The sequence below is a fragment of the Hirundo rustica genome, chromosome 12, assembly GCF_015227805.2.
Source record: "Hirundo rustica isolate bHirRus1 chromosome 12, bHirRus1.pri.v3, whole genome shotgun sequence".
Classification (NCBI taxonomy): Eukaryota; Metazoa; Chordata; class Aves; order Passeriformes; family Hirundinidae; genus Hirundo; species Hirundo rustica.
The window spans coordinates 6,572,736-6,588,496 of record NC_053461.1 but is presented as its reverse complement, the minus strand read 5'-3'; the positions used below and the strand labels follow the sequence as shown (position 1 = coordinate 6,588,496).

Here is a 15,761-nt window from a genome sequence, read left to right as displayed (position 1 = left end):
GCATTACCCTGCAGTGCTGAGGTCCACATGGACTATCAACAAGGTGGAATACTTTTTGGGACAGGACATCCCCTGCCTATAGCCATTAGTGCTGCTCTGCAAGTCTACTGGCCACCAGCACTATGGGTTGAGATGCAGCTGCAGAAGAGTTCATGCTACCTGCAGCAAGGCTGGAACAAGCTAGTTCTGGGACCTGCCTAGTGCCTCTGGTTTGAGAGCCCACACCACCTCACACAGCACTACCACGGGCACAACCCTGACTCAACTGAGAAATCATCCCAGCTGTATTTGGACAAAGTCAGTGTTCCGGGTCATTGTTCATGACCGGTGAGTGGCACAGAACTGGAGCTCTCCAGGAGCAAAAACCTCAATGCTTCACCGAGTTTCCCACAAATTCAAAACAGGGCCAAACCCCAAATACAGATGGAATTCTGCGGCCGGTTTTCTGCTGATCTCTGGGAAGCATCAGGCCATAGAGCTGACTGACTTAGACAGCACTTCCCAGTTATGAGGACGGCTAAACCACCCCAGCTCCTCCACATGGCCCTCTGCTCCTCCTTCCAGCAGGATCTACACTGCCCAGTTTTGCAGAACAAACACAAAGGTTCAGGTTAGTCCTGAATTTCAGGATGTTTCCTTCTGTCTGATCTTCTGAAAGAACAGACTTTCTCTTTATTCTCCTGCTTCTGTGAGAGCTCTTTTGGTTTCAAGTTCAAGCCTTCAGAGTGTTGGATGAAACATCAAAGTCAGTATCAACATCTGCTTCAGTCCTAGCACTCGCTGCATGTGCCAAGGTTGATTCCTGATCTCCAGTGCCAAACCTCCTTGCAGAGCCAAGGAACTGGGCCTGCTTGGTGAAGTTATGGTGCTGCATTTGATATGATGCTGACTTGTCAAGGCAATGCTGGAATTTGCTCCTTCTCCATGCAGCTATGAGACCTGCTGACAGAGGAGGTACCTCTGTCATCCAGGAACATGGAACAGTACAGGCAGAGGATGGGACTGAAAGGAAGGACTGGGAGCAGGACAAAGTAGTTACTCCCAGCCACTTATTTTCCCAGAGACCTTTCCTTCTGCCCATCACAGACCCAGGAGTGTGGTGCCAGGGGAAGCATCCCAGCCAGAGGAGGGTGGCTGTCCTAGAAATGACTCTTCCTCTGTGGCCAATTACGACACCACTTCAGCAAGAACCAGTGAAAGTGAAGTCTCTGTCCAGCTGCATCTAATCCAATTGCTCAAGCACACAATCACATCACTGGGCTGCAGTAATTAATCACCACCAGCATATTAATGCCACTGAGCCGAGCGTGCAGAAAGCTCAAGTAACTGCCACGCAATTCCTGACTCTGGTTAAGAAGGTATTTAGGAGTTAGGAGGAATCCCACTTACCTGATTGCTTATTTACCCATATCCTCATTAAAGAGAGCATTAAACAAGTGGCCTGTCTCTAAGGAAGCAAACTCAGACAAAAAAGGCTTGGTGCAACTTTGCAGAGCAGAGCTATTGTCTCTGCAAAGATCTCCCGTGCGTGTTTCCACAGGAGGATCTCTGGGCAAGTCCCGTCAGCTATCGCGCGCCTGCGAGTCAAGGCAGCGAGCAGCAGGAATGATGAAATCCAGCGTCCCCGGCCAGACACACAAAGATGGCACTCTGCCGGACGTGCTGCCCGCTCCAGAACACGACAGCAGGCACCCCCGGTGCCAGCCTGGCGGCACGGCCCGGGCAGAGGCAGCTGGCGCTCTGTGCACGTCTGCGCTGTGCTGAAGGAGTCCAGGAAGGGGGGCAGGAGGGACAAACAGCTCAGGGGCAGGGTGTCTGGGCACAGCAGCCCATCAGCAAGTCATGAGCTAACAGTCTCTTCAAGCCCAAGAGCATGCTAGCCTACAAGCCTGACATGTAGCATGTACAAAGAACACCCTGGAGCATGAAATTTAGGAAACTGTTTCTGTGCCTGCCCTGCTCCGGACATACCCTGAAACAAAGGCAGCAGCCCTTCCAACAGACTATGTTAAAGGCTATGGAAGTGCAGCAGACGCCTCTGGGGGTTATTTCCAACCTCAGTGGCTTCTGCCGTGTACATTCACAGATGACCCAAGCTCCAGATGCTGCTGCACATGGGATGATTTACAGACAGGGATGTACAGAACAACCACACAGAAACACACTGGTCACACACAGACTCAGGGCAGGCATCTGCCATGAGGGAACAGGCCAGGAAGAGGACAGAAGATTCACCACCAGACAGAGCTCCCCACTCCACATTGCTTGGAGTGACAGGATCCTGTCCTGCACAACATTAACCAGGTCACTCCAGAGATGGTGGCCTTACACGGAGACTGGAGAACAAGCTCATGCAGTTTCTGGCTTAACACTGCACTCACAGCTGCCTGCTCAAAGGCAATGTGCACCAAAACCAAAGCAGCAGCAGCTCATGATCCTGAGAGCCCAGCCTGTGTGGGGAGCCCCAGATCAGTGCTCCTGAGGCCCCTGGAGCCCCTTCCACCCTTTCCCCCTCACAGCCATCAAGAGCTGGTCACTCCAGACACCATCAGCTCAGGAGGTACCAACCAAGCTGTACTCAATTCTTCACCCAAAACTTCATTTCAACATGGTGTGCCCACATTACACATGGTGAAGGTGCCCAGAAGTGACACCCAGCCTAAATGACACATGAACAAAAAGAGCTGCTTTTTTCATCCTGGTCCCTTCTTGTATTTCTGTGCTGCTCGTCTCCAGCACACCTGGTGTCAGTAACAGGAAACCCTGACACGAAGAAACAATCTAAGGGAAAAAACAAAACTCAAACAAACCGGAAACAGCAGTGCTAATAATGTGTGCTGGGCAGGGAAACAAGCAGCACCCTCCTGCTGACGGGGAACTCGCCTGCAAGCTGTCACCAACCTGCTGCTTTCAAGTCCCAGAGGCCACAGGCAGTTTTGTGACACTTGTGCGGGAAGTGGTCACCGCCATCAACACCTTGCAGCAGTTTTTATTCTGCTAGAGCAAGCACCGAGATATTTCACTTTCCTGTAGCTGAGAGGAAGCTTTCTGCTACCTTCATTACCACTCTGTGAGAGTGAGAAAAGATGCAAAGAGCCTGGTTTTCCTTTTCTCCCCTGTGTTGGATCTGTCCAGAAGCTGACCTACTACACTGCCTTCCCCAACTGGGGACTCCATTCCCAGAAAAAAACTTCTTTTCCAGGAAGAGGTAAGCACTGAGGATATGCTCTGGTGTGCAGGGAAGGAAGCAGCCTTGCAGCCCCAAAAACCCCTGGTCAGGGCACTCCTGCTGAGGTATGTGCAAGGGGCCCTGCAGAGCAGCAGCAGAAGCACAAAGGACACCAGATCCCTTTTGGCAGCTGGAGCATGTTTCTTCCTTCCCTGCAGAGCACATTTTCTCTGCAAGATGCTGTGGCAAGACTTGTTCCGGAGGCAGCACCTTCCCCAGCCTCCTGCAGCCCTGGGGGGGGAAGCAGGAGGGATGAGTATGGTACCCACAAGTGCCCCTTGATAACGCACTTCCACACTGACCTGACAGATCTGCTGGAAGGCCATCTGGATGTCCCCATGCTCAGCCACCCTGCTGGACTGGCCCCCTGCACGCTCTGTGAGCTCCTTGCCCCGTGCTCGAGCCGTGTCCTGAGTGTCTGCTGTGCCTGACCCGCGGCAGTGACCGGCAGCTGCAGATTTTGGCGAGGCAACATTCTTGACTCTTTGATGAAAGTTTCAGCAACCACAATCAATCCCTTCCTCCACTTTGTTACTCCCAGACAGCCAACTCAGATGATATCTTCAAGTGCATTCAGTTGAAAGGAAGCTCAGATATTATCTTCCCAAGTATTTAGAAGGCCTCAGAGATCTTTTTTTTCCCCTGTAATTAGAAACATTGCAGCCAGGTAGAACTGCCATTTGCTTGCTGCCAGCAGCCAGGAAAAAATAGGGTATAAACATCCACCAACAAGCCAAAGCAGAGGGACAGCTTCAACAATGCCACCTCACACCTCTTGCATCCTGTGAGCCGAGCCCATCCCAAGGGAAAGCTGGCAGAGGAAAGTGATGGGAATCAAAGGTATAAAATGGATCCTTCCTGAAAGAAGCTGGAAGAGAACAAAGTGGGATGCACTGGGGCACTAGGGAGATGGGAAACAAGCCCACACGCTCCTCTAATGAAAGGACCTGAAGCCAAACTAACTCACTAACTCGAACAAAATGGGTTTTCTTAAGGATCCAGTGGGGTCACAAACAGGAATGCCTAAGCTTCATACGGGTTAAAAAAAAAAAAAAAAAGGGTGGGGCAGACAATTTTATAGAAGGCAAAGTTACCAAGGCAGCTTTTCTGGCTCAAGCAGCACTCGATCCCGGGATGGCATTCGGGGAAATGATGACTCGCATTCCTCTCCAGGCATCTTCTCCTGGCTGTTATTGGAAAGGGCATATAGGCTAAATATACAGCTGCAGCAGGGCAGAGCAGGGTCTGCCTGCCTCAGGGCATGTACTGTACCGTGGCTTTGGCTTCACTTGTGTTTCCAGTGCACAGCCAGCCAGAACAAGTCCCTAAAAACTCTCCTTATAACTACAGTTTTGTCTGAAAACAGAGCAACAGTGTGTAAAAATCCTAATATTTAATTCTGTGTTTAAGGGAATATAAGCTAAAGGTAGTACTAAAATCCACAGGAAATTAAACTAAGAAAGTTTAGGGGGAAAAAAAAAAAAAAGAGGGGACTAAGATCACTTTCCATACAAATGCCATAAAAATGCATATTTTGAAGATAAACACAACAGATGTGTGTATATATATCTATATAAACACGCACATGTGCGCACACAGACACACCCAAATGTTTTGTAAGTTCCTAAGGTTTAATAAAAACCAGAACTCAAGGCACCAAGATAAAACAAAGAGTTTTGACTCCAACTCTCTCTTTAATAAGGAAAGTTTTGTATCATGCTCAACTTGTCACTCATTCTGCAAAGGAGACCTTGGCAACATAAACAGAGGACACTGGCCTGGCAGCTGAGGCACCAGGAGACAAGGCAAGAAAGAAGTAAAACACAAGATGCCACTTTTTAAATGTGAGGACTACAAGGTATCAGAGTCCGACCTTGTGTTCCCGAGCAGGCAGGCTGCTCCTCAGCAAGCGCCAAAGGACACGTGCAGGAGCAGCTAGTGTGACAGTCACCACGGTGCGTCCTGTCCCCTGCATCACTCACCATCCACCAGCTGTTCCGAGTCTAATTCACACCTGGTAATGACCTTTGATAGAAGTCACCAAGCTGGAAAGTGGGTTTCTATCAAAGAGGAGGTTTCTGCTGCTTCAGAAACAGGTTTAAACCAAGCCACCACCTCTGAGTGCAGCCTTTCCTTTGCCCTTGCTCCAAAGGGACAAAACCATCCACAAATTTCCTGCGGCACTTGAAATCTCAGCCTGGAAAAACACTCCCTCCCTTAAGCTGCTCAGCTGTACGATGCAGGAGATGTTTTTTACTGCTGTAGTCATGAGCACCAAAACCAATGAGACTAAAAAGATTTACGTCTCTTGCTTGATTTCTTAATTGAATTAAAGGCTGAACAAAACCCCTTATGAGTATTCAGAGAATCCACATGGAAGAGAAACAACAAATATCCTAAGTGGAAAGGAAGCTTCCACTGGACATTCTGTCTTAAAAAATACTAGAGTCCTTACAAAAAGAAAAGGACCCTGAGGGATAAACCCCTAAGACCAGCAAGGCAGGAAATCTGGGATTTTGGGGTACATTACACGTTGAATGGGTCACAGAGAGGAAGGAGGTGAGCTTCAATGTCTTTTTAGCCAGAACTCCTCCACCTACCAGTTATCTATTTTTTATTAATTTAATTTGAATAAATAAGGTATAAAAGCCCTTCTGCCATATTAGCAAGCAGAAGCTACCAGAGGGGGGAAAGACATGAAAGACACTGACAGGCAGGGCAGTTCTGCAAATCACCTTCTTGGGAAACTTAATCAAACTTTTAAATCCTGCTCTGAAGGAAACCCTTCTGAAGCAGCAACTCTGGCCTTACACTTGAGTCAGAAAGTTCATGGCAGGACCCTTGCCTGTGCTTTGACACATTTTTTTCATCACTAAAACAGCTTTTGGGCCTCCCTAGGACACGCTGGCACTGCAGCGACCAGGCAAGCTCTGGCTTTGTTAATGCTACTGAAACAGGAGCACCCAAGCGTGGGCAGCTTGGGCAGGGGATCCTCCAGTGCCAGGAACACACAGCCTGAGGACTGCAAGCACCAACCCCAAATCTGAAAAGAAGAAAGTGTCAGTGGAGGTTTCAGTCACCTCAAAATGCAGTTTGGCTGAAGTGCTCTGTGGAGACACAGCCACATTCCAAGGGTTTATAATCACCTTCTGGGTATTCCACAAAATTCCTCAGATAATGAAATATTTCTAGCAGGTCCTTTGAAAGTGCTCAAGCACTATAATTTCCTACAGGTTGGTGTCACAATGCCAGGATTCAGGCACTAAGCAGAGGAATGGAGGCAAAGCTTTGGATCCCTCCCCTACCTGCTGCTGCTCCCAAGGGGAGGCAAAGCACCAATAGCTGACATTAAACGGAGACAGGAACCAAGGAAAGCAACACAAACAAAAAGCCATTTTCAGCACTTCAGCTGTGATGCAGCAGTATTTATGTTCTTTGTGGCAGCGTAACTAAGGGCAGGCACATTCTGTTTAGAAACATCCCACCATTCCATCAGCTTTACTACCCCACCCTGCAACTCCAAGCCAAGGCATTAAGATTCAACTTCATGGAGTTTCTCAGCCCTAATTTATTACTCAGCTAGCAAGACTGCCACAGCTCTTCATTTAAATATATCTACCCCCCACTGACTAATGCAAGCAGCCAGGGCATCAGCTGTGGACCTCCAACTTTTAATATTTCTCATGAAAACTCTTCTAAACACTTCTTGGCAGAAGGAGATAGAAATGTTCCAACTTTAACCATCAACCATAAAATGGGAAAGTTGCAAAATGAAACAGCATTGCTGCCATGCTGCAGAGGCAGAGAAATCTTCTGGAGGAAGAATTAAGTCCCTAAAGATCAGCAGCTTCCAGCTGGGCAACACACTCCTTTAAACCAGTAGAAATTCAGGAGTCACTAAAAGCCATCAAATGAATAACCTCTTCCTGCGGGTGCATGTTTTAATAAATGCCTTCTTTTCCTGGACACCAGGACTGAAGGGATCGACTGCTTCCATGACACTCTCTGCTCCTCACAGTCACCTCTGGCCCAAGCTGGTCACCCTTTCCTTCAAAGGGCAAGTCCAAAAGCAAGAGATCTCCGAGAGAGCACAAGCTTACCAAGGCAGAAGCACAGTGCACAGCTTCACAGGTCCATCTCCTTCCCAGATGCTCTGGTGCAGGAAGACTGATTTAAATTACAAAGCAAAAATGAGCACCTTAAAAGACCAGACACTAACAGAGCCTGCATCGCATTCCTGCTGCGTTAATTTCACTGTATTATATTTGAACTAAATTATGTTGTTTAATTACACTGTGTAATTATAAAAAAACCCTCATCTGGTTTTGACCATAACCTCAATGGCTTCAGCCAGGAGCAGGGAAGACGAGCTGCTCATCACAGGTCCACTGGTGCAGAGATAGTTCCAGCTTTTCTCCCCACCCTGCTCTGGAATTGAGAAATCAAGAAACAAGTTCAATTATTTCAAGGCGAGACCAGATTAATTCACTGCAGTGAGTATCAGTGAGATTTAGGCTTTTTAAAAACCCTAACATTCTTCCCCATCCATACAGATAACAGGACACATTAAGCCATAGCTCAAGCTCAGTACTTAAACCAGGAATCATACATTTAAGATCTGGGCAAGAAAGGCCAGAGAAACAACCCTGACTGCACAAAGCCAGGTTAACTAAATACTGCGCAGGATAACCTGCTCCTCTCTCACACAAAGCAGTTCCAAGGGTTGCTCTGAGCAATCCCCCTGCAGCAATTCCAAAATAAACATCCTGCCATTCCCTGATCCCAAATTCCACAGACAAAAAAGTCCAAAGGACATAAAAATAGGATCAAACTGTCCTGCTCAGACACCAGACAAGTTATGCAAAACTGGGACCCAAGGACAAACTGGGTAAAGAGCATTCACAGGAAAAAGAGGAGGGAGAGAGGCTGCAAGGACAAGGCAAGGAAAACTTATGTTTTCCTTCTGTAAGCAGCCATAGAGACTGTGTAGTGTACCACAGTTGCAACAGTTAACTGGCTGGCATAGTATCTGGTATCAGACCTCAAAAAATGGCCCTGAGGTTCAGCCACAGCAATAATTTTTCCCTCCTCCATCTTGTACAGGTCAGAGATGTTGAAAGCAACATGTTTAAGAGGAACCTCCCCCCCTAAATTACAATGTATTTCAAATAGTGTGAGCACAGGCCGCATCCCTCTATTTTGATTTGCAATGCAATCTTTACACAGGAGACCAAAGCTGCTTGCCCAGCCCACTGACACTGTGTCCCACAGCTTCCTAGGTGACAATCTGGATGGCTGTGAAGGGACAGCAGCACAGACTCACAGCTGCACACTGACATGCAAGTGACAGCAGCTGTGGCAACTGAAGTGGGCAGATTAAAATATGAATTTAAGTTATAAAGAGAAAAAATGGAATAAGATGGGACAGATCCTGTACCGACTTCTTTCCCAGTGCAAAGAAACACTGTGGAGCATGGGATATCTCCTTCTGCAAGAATCCCAAGAATGAGGGCAAAGTCATCAGAGTTCCAATGTATGCCCCAGGAAAACAGAGCTCGATGCCATTCTGAGGCAACAAGGAAAATTAAACCAGCACTCAACTGCGTTTTGTAATGGTTTGATCCTCTCTGAGCCAAGCATCACCTTTTCTTGCTCACTGTGTGTGCTTTGGACACTCAAAAACCTCTCTCCTCTCCGTGTCTTAGCCAAGTTAGACATAATCCGACTGTGTAACCCTTTGCAACAACAGCGCCTCAACGCCCCTTTTCCCACTACTTGGAGCTCTGCTCCCACAGAACCACCCTGTCTGCCTTGGGGCACCCAGAACAGAGCAGAGCCCAGCCCCAGGCACACTCTGTGCTGATGACCTCGGGAGAGAAAAGACAACAGCCCCACTTCCCAGCCAACAGCCACCCACAACAGTCCCAAGCGTTCCCGAGGCTGTGTAACAGCAGACAAGTGCATCTGTCCTTAATCACTCCTGAATCCACCCCCCACCAAGTTACTCTCACTTTGATTTCGGCTCAGCCCTTGCCTGACCTTCATCACTAATGCCATGTCCAAAACCCAGTAATTAGTTTAAGAGGGCATCCTGTTACTTAGCATCCACTAGACTATCCTTGCTGTTCTCACAGTCACATTCCTATGGCTGCACCCATATCCCAGTAAGTCTGAAACACTTCCCAGGAAACCTGAGGGCTCACTGCTACTGAACAGCACAGGAGAGCATAAACAGTTTAATGAGAGCATGTGGGCCCTGTAGAGGGAGATGCACAAGCACTGGAGGAAAAAAGGCAGTCTTGGAGTTGCAGGGAGGCTGTGGAGCTCTGAAGGTGCGTTCAGCCTGCCTTCGCTCTACAGAGCCGCTGCAGATGTGGGGAAACAATTAAACTGCTTATCACAGTACATCCCATTCAGGCTCCAGAGCCGGAGAGCAATTCCAATCCCCAGGTGGCAAGCGCAGAAATTAGGTATCCAAGACATGCACCAAAGCTTTGCTTTGCTTATGTTAACTTCAGTGGTTATACAGTATTTCCTTGGCTTATTGTCCTTAACCAATTGTTGGTTCAAGGATGAGATCAGGTCAGTCCTGCAGGACCTTGCTGCACCTCGTACAGCATTTGGAGGATGCAGAATGGTCCAGATGTAGGCAGGGAACTTAGAAGTAATTCAGCTGAGCTAGCTATAAAGCCTGGTCACAATCCCCATTCCCTCACCTGGGGGGGCAGGGCTTAAAGGTCAAAAATAAACTAATTACACCACAACCAGGATCTCTACAACCTCTCTGAAGTGCAACTCTGGATTGGCCTCTTCTGAGCTTCATAAGGGGTGGTAGGGGAAAAATGTGGTTTTAGCAGCTCGGTCCATCCCTTACAAAGCCGAGATGCTATGCCAAAAATAACCCGGCTTATTAGTTACAGTCACCAAGCACTCACTTAGCAGCTCTCTGATCAGGGACCACACCGCAGCATCACCACAGTCAACTGTTTAGACCAAACAAATCCAGGTTACAGCTCTGAAACACCTTCCACACACAATCAAAAAACTCTTCCAAAGGTAATGATGATGCCTCTTACTGCAGGCAGCAACAGCCAGACTGCCTCTCACTTATTCCTCAAGACCTTATGTCAGCCAGGAGCTTTGCTCATTGCTGTAGATTGAGCCTAAATCCCCCTCTCCCAACACAGTATGATGCTGCTCTAAGTAACAAAGGCAACACCTAAAACCTCAAGGCTGCAAATAATGAGTTAAAAAGACAGAATACCTGAGAATTAAGGCTGTCCGTGAGCCGGTCCCAGCAAGTACCACAGCTTACTGCTTTTCTCCACCTCTACTCCAGCTTCTATCTGCCTTTGAGACAGGCGAGCCCATCACCCAGCCATGACTGTCAGCAAGCAGCCCAGGAGAGACTGATCCTGCTCCCAGCACTGGGATAGTGGGAGAGGCAGCACCTCCCTCCCACTCTGGATTCAGTCCCTCTGGCCCCGGGCTGGAGGAGGTCCTGGATGGATAGGATCTATGAAAACCAGCCTACAAAGCACCGGTGAACTGGGAGCCTCGCAGACCCTGTAACCTGATAAGATCCAGAAGATACTGGGCATTTTGCTGGGAGGGGAGATAGCATACAGATTGCAATCAGAGCCCGGGGCTGCCAACCTTCCATGCAGCATTTGTGCCACTCAAGGACCTCTCAATGCAAGCAGTTAGGGGCTGTTTGGTTTTTAAAGACCGACAAAATAAATTTTTTTTTAAAAATCGTTTAACTCTTGGAAATGGCTGAACTGCTTCTGCTGAAAAGCTGAAACAAAGGCTGAGGCAAGGATGGAGTATGGAAATTCGGCATGGGAAACTCCAGTGCAAGCAGTTAAGTTCAAGAGTTAAATTCGACTCCAAACAGTGTCTGTGGCAGGTAGCGTGAGCGCTGTCACCCAGCCATCGCTGCTGCACACTGCCCTGCGGAGGAAAAACTGCCCCAGCAGCTAAAGGAGGCCACCCCACACCCAGAGCATGAGCCTGGATCCACTCCAAATGGGAGCTGATTTGGGAAAATCCTGCAGGAGGGAGCTCTGGCCAAATCTCTGCAAGTGGGAGGCAGCTCCTCGGGAATGTGCTGTGGGGCTCATGGCATCTGGACGTGCTGCTCCCTGGTTACTGCTACACCCTGCTCCGGCACAGCCCCCGCTCGGTAACTCCCCTGGAAGGCAGCTCCATGGGAACATCGCTCACCAGCTGACCCACTTCCCGTCGGGAGCCGGGCAGGGCAGCGGGAGCAGGCCGGCTGCCACGGTCCACAGGCCAGGGCAAGGTGTTCCCGGCAGGATTCAGTCAGGTAGCGCTGGGAATGGCACTGGGATCACAATCCTTGCTTCAACTGCTGCTGAGCTGCTCTAAAACCTGGAAGCAGCACCTCCCAAGCCCCCTGTAGCCAAGGCGGTGGCCTGTGAGCAGAGTTTGAAAAGAGCGTTTTGCTGCTGGAAAAAGGAATGTTTCTGAGATCTTTACTCTGTGTCTGCTCCCTTATTCTCACTGTGCTTATTCCTTGGGAAAGCTATTTCTTTCTTCCACTGCTCTTTCATAAAACCAAGCAACAATCTGAAGAAAAACTGATAAGGCGGCTTGGGGCAGATGTGCCTTCACTTTTCGTAAAGATAACTCTCTATCAGCAACGTCTCTACAAAGGCAAATCACAGCGAACCGGAGCTGGGTGCCCGGAGCACTGCAGACAACAGCAAGATCCACACCGGCTGAAGTAGCCAGGGAAAATACCTGCAAGCCATTGCAGGAGAGGTCTAATGACATCACCTGCAAACTCATGGCTTACCCCGGGCTTTGCAAGGACCAGTGCGCAGAAATGGAGTGCATCCGGAGCACTGGGATAACACACGAATTCTGACACGAGCACAGCAGCCAGAGTGAAAGCTTGGAGGGAAAAGTATCCATAATGTCCTGACGGCAGGTTTGCTCTGCTTGTAACACACACTGCCAACACTCCCGGGAAAGCTGCTTAGAGATCAACAGATAAAGGCTTTTCGCCACTGAGCCCGTTATTTCATGTAAATCGGGTTGCCCTGCTACAAAGAGGCATTTCCATATGAAGCGAAAGGTGCTTAAAAAATCAGGAGCAGCCACACCAATCTATGGCTCAATCTCTGAACCCCCGAAGACCAGAGGATCCTGCTCCTCTTCTCACAGGTCCAGAACTGCAATCCAGAGCCACGTCTTCTCACTCAAAAATGCAAGTGATCTCCTCAAAGCACCACCTCCTTAAAATAGGGTTTTTCCACTGAAATAACTCCAGACTCCTCTGAGATATGAAGTCATGTTTTGAAAAGCAACAGTGCAGAAAATTCAATTAACTAATCGAGCCTGTCTTCTGCTTGAGCGTCAGGGAAGCAAGAGTTCCCAAATCCCATCCCTGAGATGAGGCATGTTATTGATGAGGTGTGCTGCTGCAACCCTTCCAGTGTGATTAACCGGGTCTGCCCCCACCCTCCCCGATCAGGGAGTCCTGCACCAAGCATGACATGCCCCAGAAAACTGGGAAATCTACCCTGCTCTTAACTTGAACCTCAGTAGAGGCTGGAGAGAGTTGGAGAGGACAGGAGTAAACCAAGCTGGAGGCAAACAGTAGCTCTTTAGAGGAATAAACCACTCGTCAGCCTGTCGTGATTGATAAGTACATCTGCCAGTCCCCACCTGCTGTTCACATTCCTGGCATTTCTTTCTACAGCATTTTTTTCCCCAACTGCTGCAGAGGAGATTTACAGGGAGGGAAACAGGCCCCAGCTTAAACAAAATGAAGAGATATCGGGCCAGTTTTCTTGCATCACATTGGGCAATTTATTGCAGGAGCCCTTGCAGGTAACTTGTAATGGGTGTTACGTGCTCACCTTTGCTCTTTCCTGCCATCATACCTCTATTAAGTTCCTGGAAGATAAAGCAGGGGGCTCAAAAAAACCTCCAGAGCCTCCAACCACACAGCCAAAGTAATTTTCTGCACTGGTCAACCACCCCCTAGAACACAAGGGAGGTAAGGGTGAAAACACACCAACTTCTCCAAAACCAAGACGGCTCTGCTGCCTTCCCTGCAGCTGACAAGCACAGGCAGCAGGGAGAGCAGGCAGGACAGCTGCTAGGAACAGCAGCAGATACTGCTGGGAGGGCAGGAGCAGGAGTTTTAGTTCTGGTTTTCAGTCCTGCACACGGGCTAGAAGTTTCTCCTCTTCATCATTAGTTTTAACATGGTGAGAAGGTGATGGAAAATAAACCGGTACAATAATAGCAGAGGGTGGAACATGAGCCTGCTTGTTGTCAGAATAGGAAAAAGCAGCTCTGAGGAGCTCTTAAGAGATTCAGTGTCTAAGTTCCCAACCTCTCTGTCAAACTAGATCAAAATTAGCTATTAGGATCAAGTTATTAGATCACATACCCAAACTGAAATCGTATCAGGCTGGTTGCTGCAGGGAGCCAAGGCAAAGTTGCATTTCTGGAGCTCAGGTGCCCCAGCACCCATCTAAAGTGATTTCCTTTCACTGAGAGATGAACTCAGACACAACTGCAAACAAATCTGTGAGATTTTACTTATTTGCAGTCTTTGGGGAAGGAGGGAGGAGGCAGCAGGAAACAATTGCAGCTTTACCCACGCCTGGAAGAGGAGCAAAATATGAACAAAGTTTTTATTTCAGCCCAGGATGGATATTCCCATGGCAGGCAGCACCACTCCTTAAGCAGAGAACACAGCAGAGTCTTTATAAATCAAGGAGAATGCAATACAAAATCTGACTGACCCTGGATGCTCCTGGGGAACAGCTCAGCCCTGAGAGCTGCGGTTCGGAAAGGACATCCCAAACCCTGGGAGCACCAGGCGCTCCCCTGCAGACAGTTTCTGAGAATATTTCCCAAAGCTGCAACACTCACTCACGTGAAGGAGCCCAAAGTTAGTGGTGGTGAGGAGAAGGGGAGGGCAAGCCAGGGGTGAGCAGTGTTTGATTAATCGGCTAATGCGTGCAGCTGTCCTCCGGTTTTACGGCCCTTGGAGGAAATTTAAACTGAAACTTTCTATAAATTAACTGCCCATAAAATAAGCATGTTTTCTCAGCACACCAGAAGGTCAGGAAAGGTCTGCTCAGCCCCCCGTTCCCAGGACAAGGCCAACAGCCTCCACAGTTGCTGTTTCTCTTTCTGAAGCATGAGAACGTGAATTCAGCCCGTGCAGCAGTGAGCTGGCAAAAGCACGCTCACAGAGCAATCAGAGTCATTCTCCATTCACAGCAAACTAATAATTTATCTTTCCCTTAAAATCTCCAATGCAATCCAGATGTCTAAGTAGTCTTTGTCCCAGAAAGCAAACTATACCGTGGCCTCGGAGAGACGGCTCCGGCTCTGCTTGCCAAAGTCCTCGCAAGGCTGTTTATTCTGCGGGGGTGACACACACATCGATTTCAACTCCTGCCAGGTCTCAAAGCTGCAAGCGATAAGGTGGTTATGGACACTCTACCCCAACCCTTCTGGTTTCCTCTTCATCGAGAGGATTATTTAAGGGTTGCCCTTAGGGTTATGCTGTTGAAAAATATGCACCTGACATGTTCCCAGTTTTGAGGAAATCAGGAGGATGGGAAAAGCCAGGGGGAAGCCAGTGCAGCAAACTCAGGAAATAAAAGAAATAAAGCAAATTGCTCAAGGGTGCATGAGGAGGACAAGCGTGTGTGGTCACCCTGAGCCACGGGAGGAGAGGCCCTGTCACTGAGGACCCTGGGAAAGGCTGTTTCAGCAGGGGACAGGCTGGATCATCCCAGGAAAGGAAGAATGAGGCATTTGGCAGAAGGGCTGAATTCCTCTGGCAACAAAGGTTAAGCACACAGCTGCACCTGTCCTGGGGAAAGGGACCCGTGCCAGGTGGGGAAGGAGAGCACAGCCCCCCCCAGCATCCTGCTCTGGGACTGCTGGGAAAGAGCAGCAAGTTTCCCGTGGTGGGGGGTTCAGCACAGAGCCTTTCTGTCACACTGGCTCTCCCAATCTGCTGGCAGCAGCCATGGGCTGCAGCATGCCAGGGAAAAGCTGTCCAAAACACCTATGGAAATGTTTGGAAGAGTTCAAAATAGAGTCCGGAAAACAAACGCTGACCAGCCACACAACTCTTCCAGGAATATATTAAGTGTCAGTGTAGTTGCATTCCAGCACCTGAGTATATTTTCTATAAATAAATATTTTAAACCACTTTGTTTCAAAGTTTATTGTATTAGTCAAGTACAGTGCAATGCTTCACAATTTAGACCTGCAGGCTGCCAAGCAAAATTGCTGCTGATTTTTAAAACTGTGCTGCGCTACCTAGGGTATCACTTTTAGGTTTTTTTCAGGGACTTTGCTCTATATTATAACATCAGGTCTCTACCAATACATCAAATCCTGTGGATTAAAACACCTTTATTCACAAACCAACAACAACAGGTTTATTTTCAAATCTATCATTTTTTTCCCCGTTTTTACAGGCCAATAAGCAAAAGAAAATACACCAGTAACTGTATGCAAAGTA

At 48.4% G+C, this 15,761-nt stretch overlaps 1 protein-coding gene across 6 annotated transcripts in view; it reads right to left on the bottom strand.

Annotated features, from left to right (window-relative positions):
• Positions 1–15,761, bottom strand: part of DAG1 (dystroglycan 1) — a 49,522-nt gene that overhangs the window by 18,880 nt on the left and 14,881 nt on the right. Inside the window, exon 1 of one of the 6 annotated variants that reach the window (XM_040076268.2) lies at positions 10,494–10,612. The exons of 4 other annotated variants lie outside the window; for them this stretch is intronic. The gene's annotated coding sequence lies outside the window, so the exon portion shown is untranslated. Of the gene's footprint in view, positions 1–3,531; positions 3,553–10,493; positions 10,613–15,761 lie in introns of those variants that run through there. One more of the 6 variants, XM_040076267.2, reaches the window with a different exon arrangement.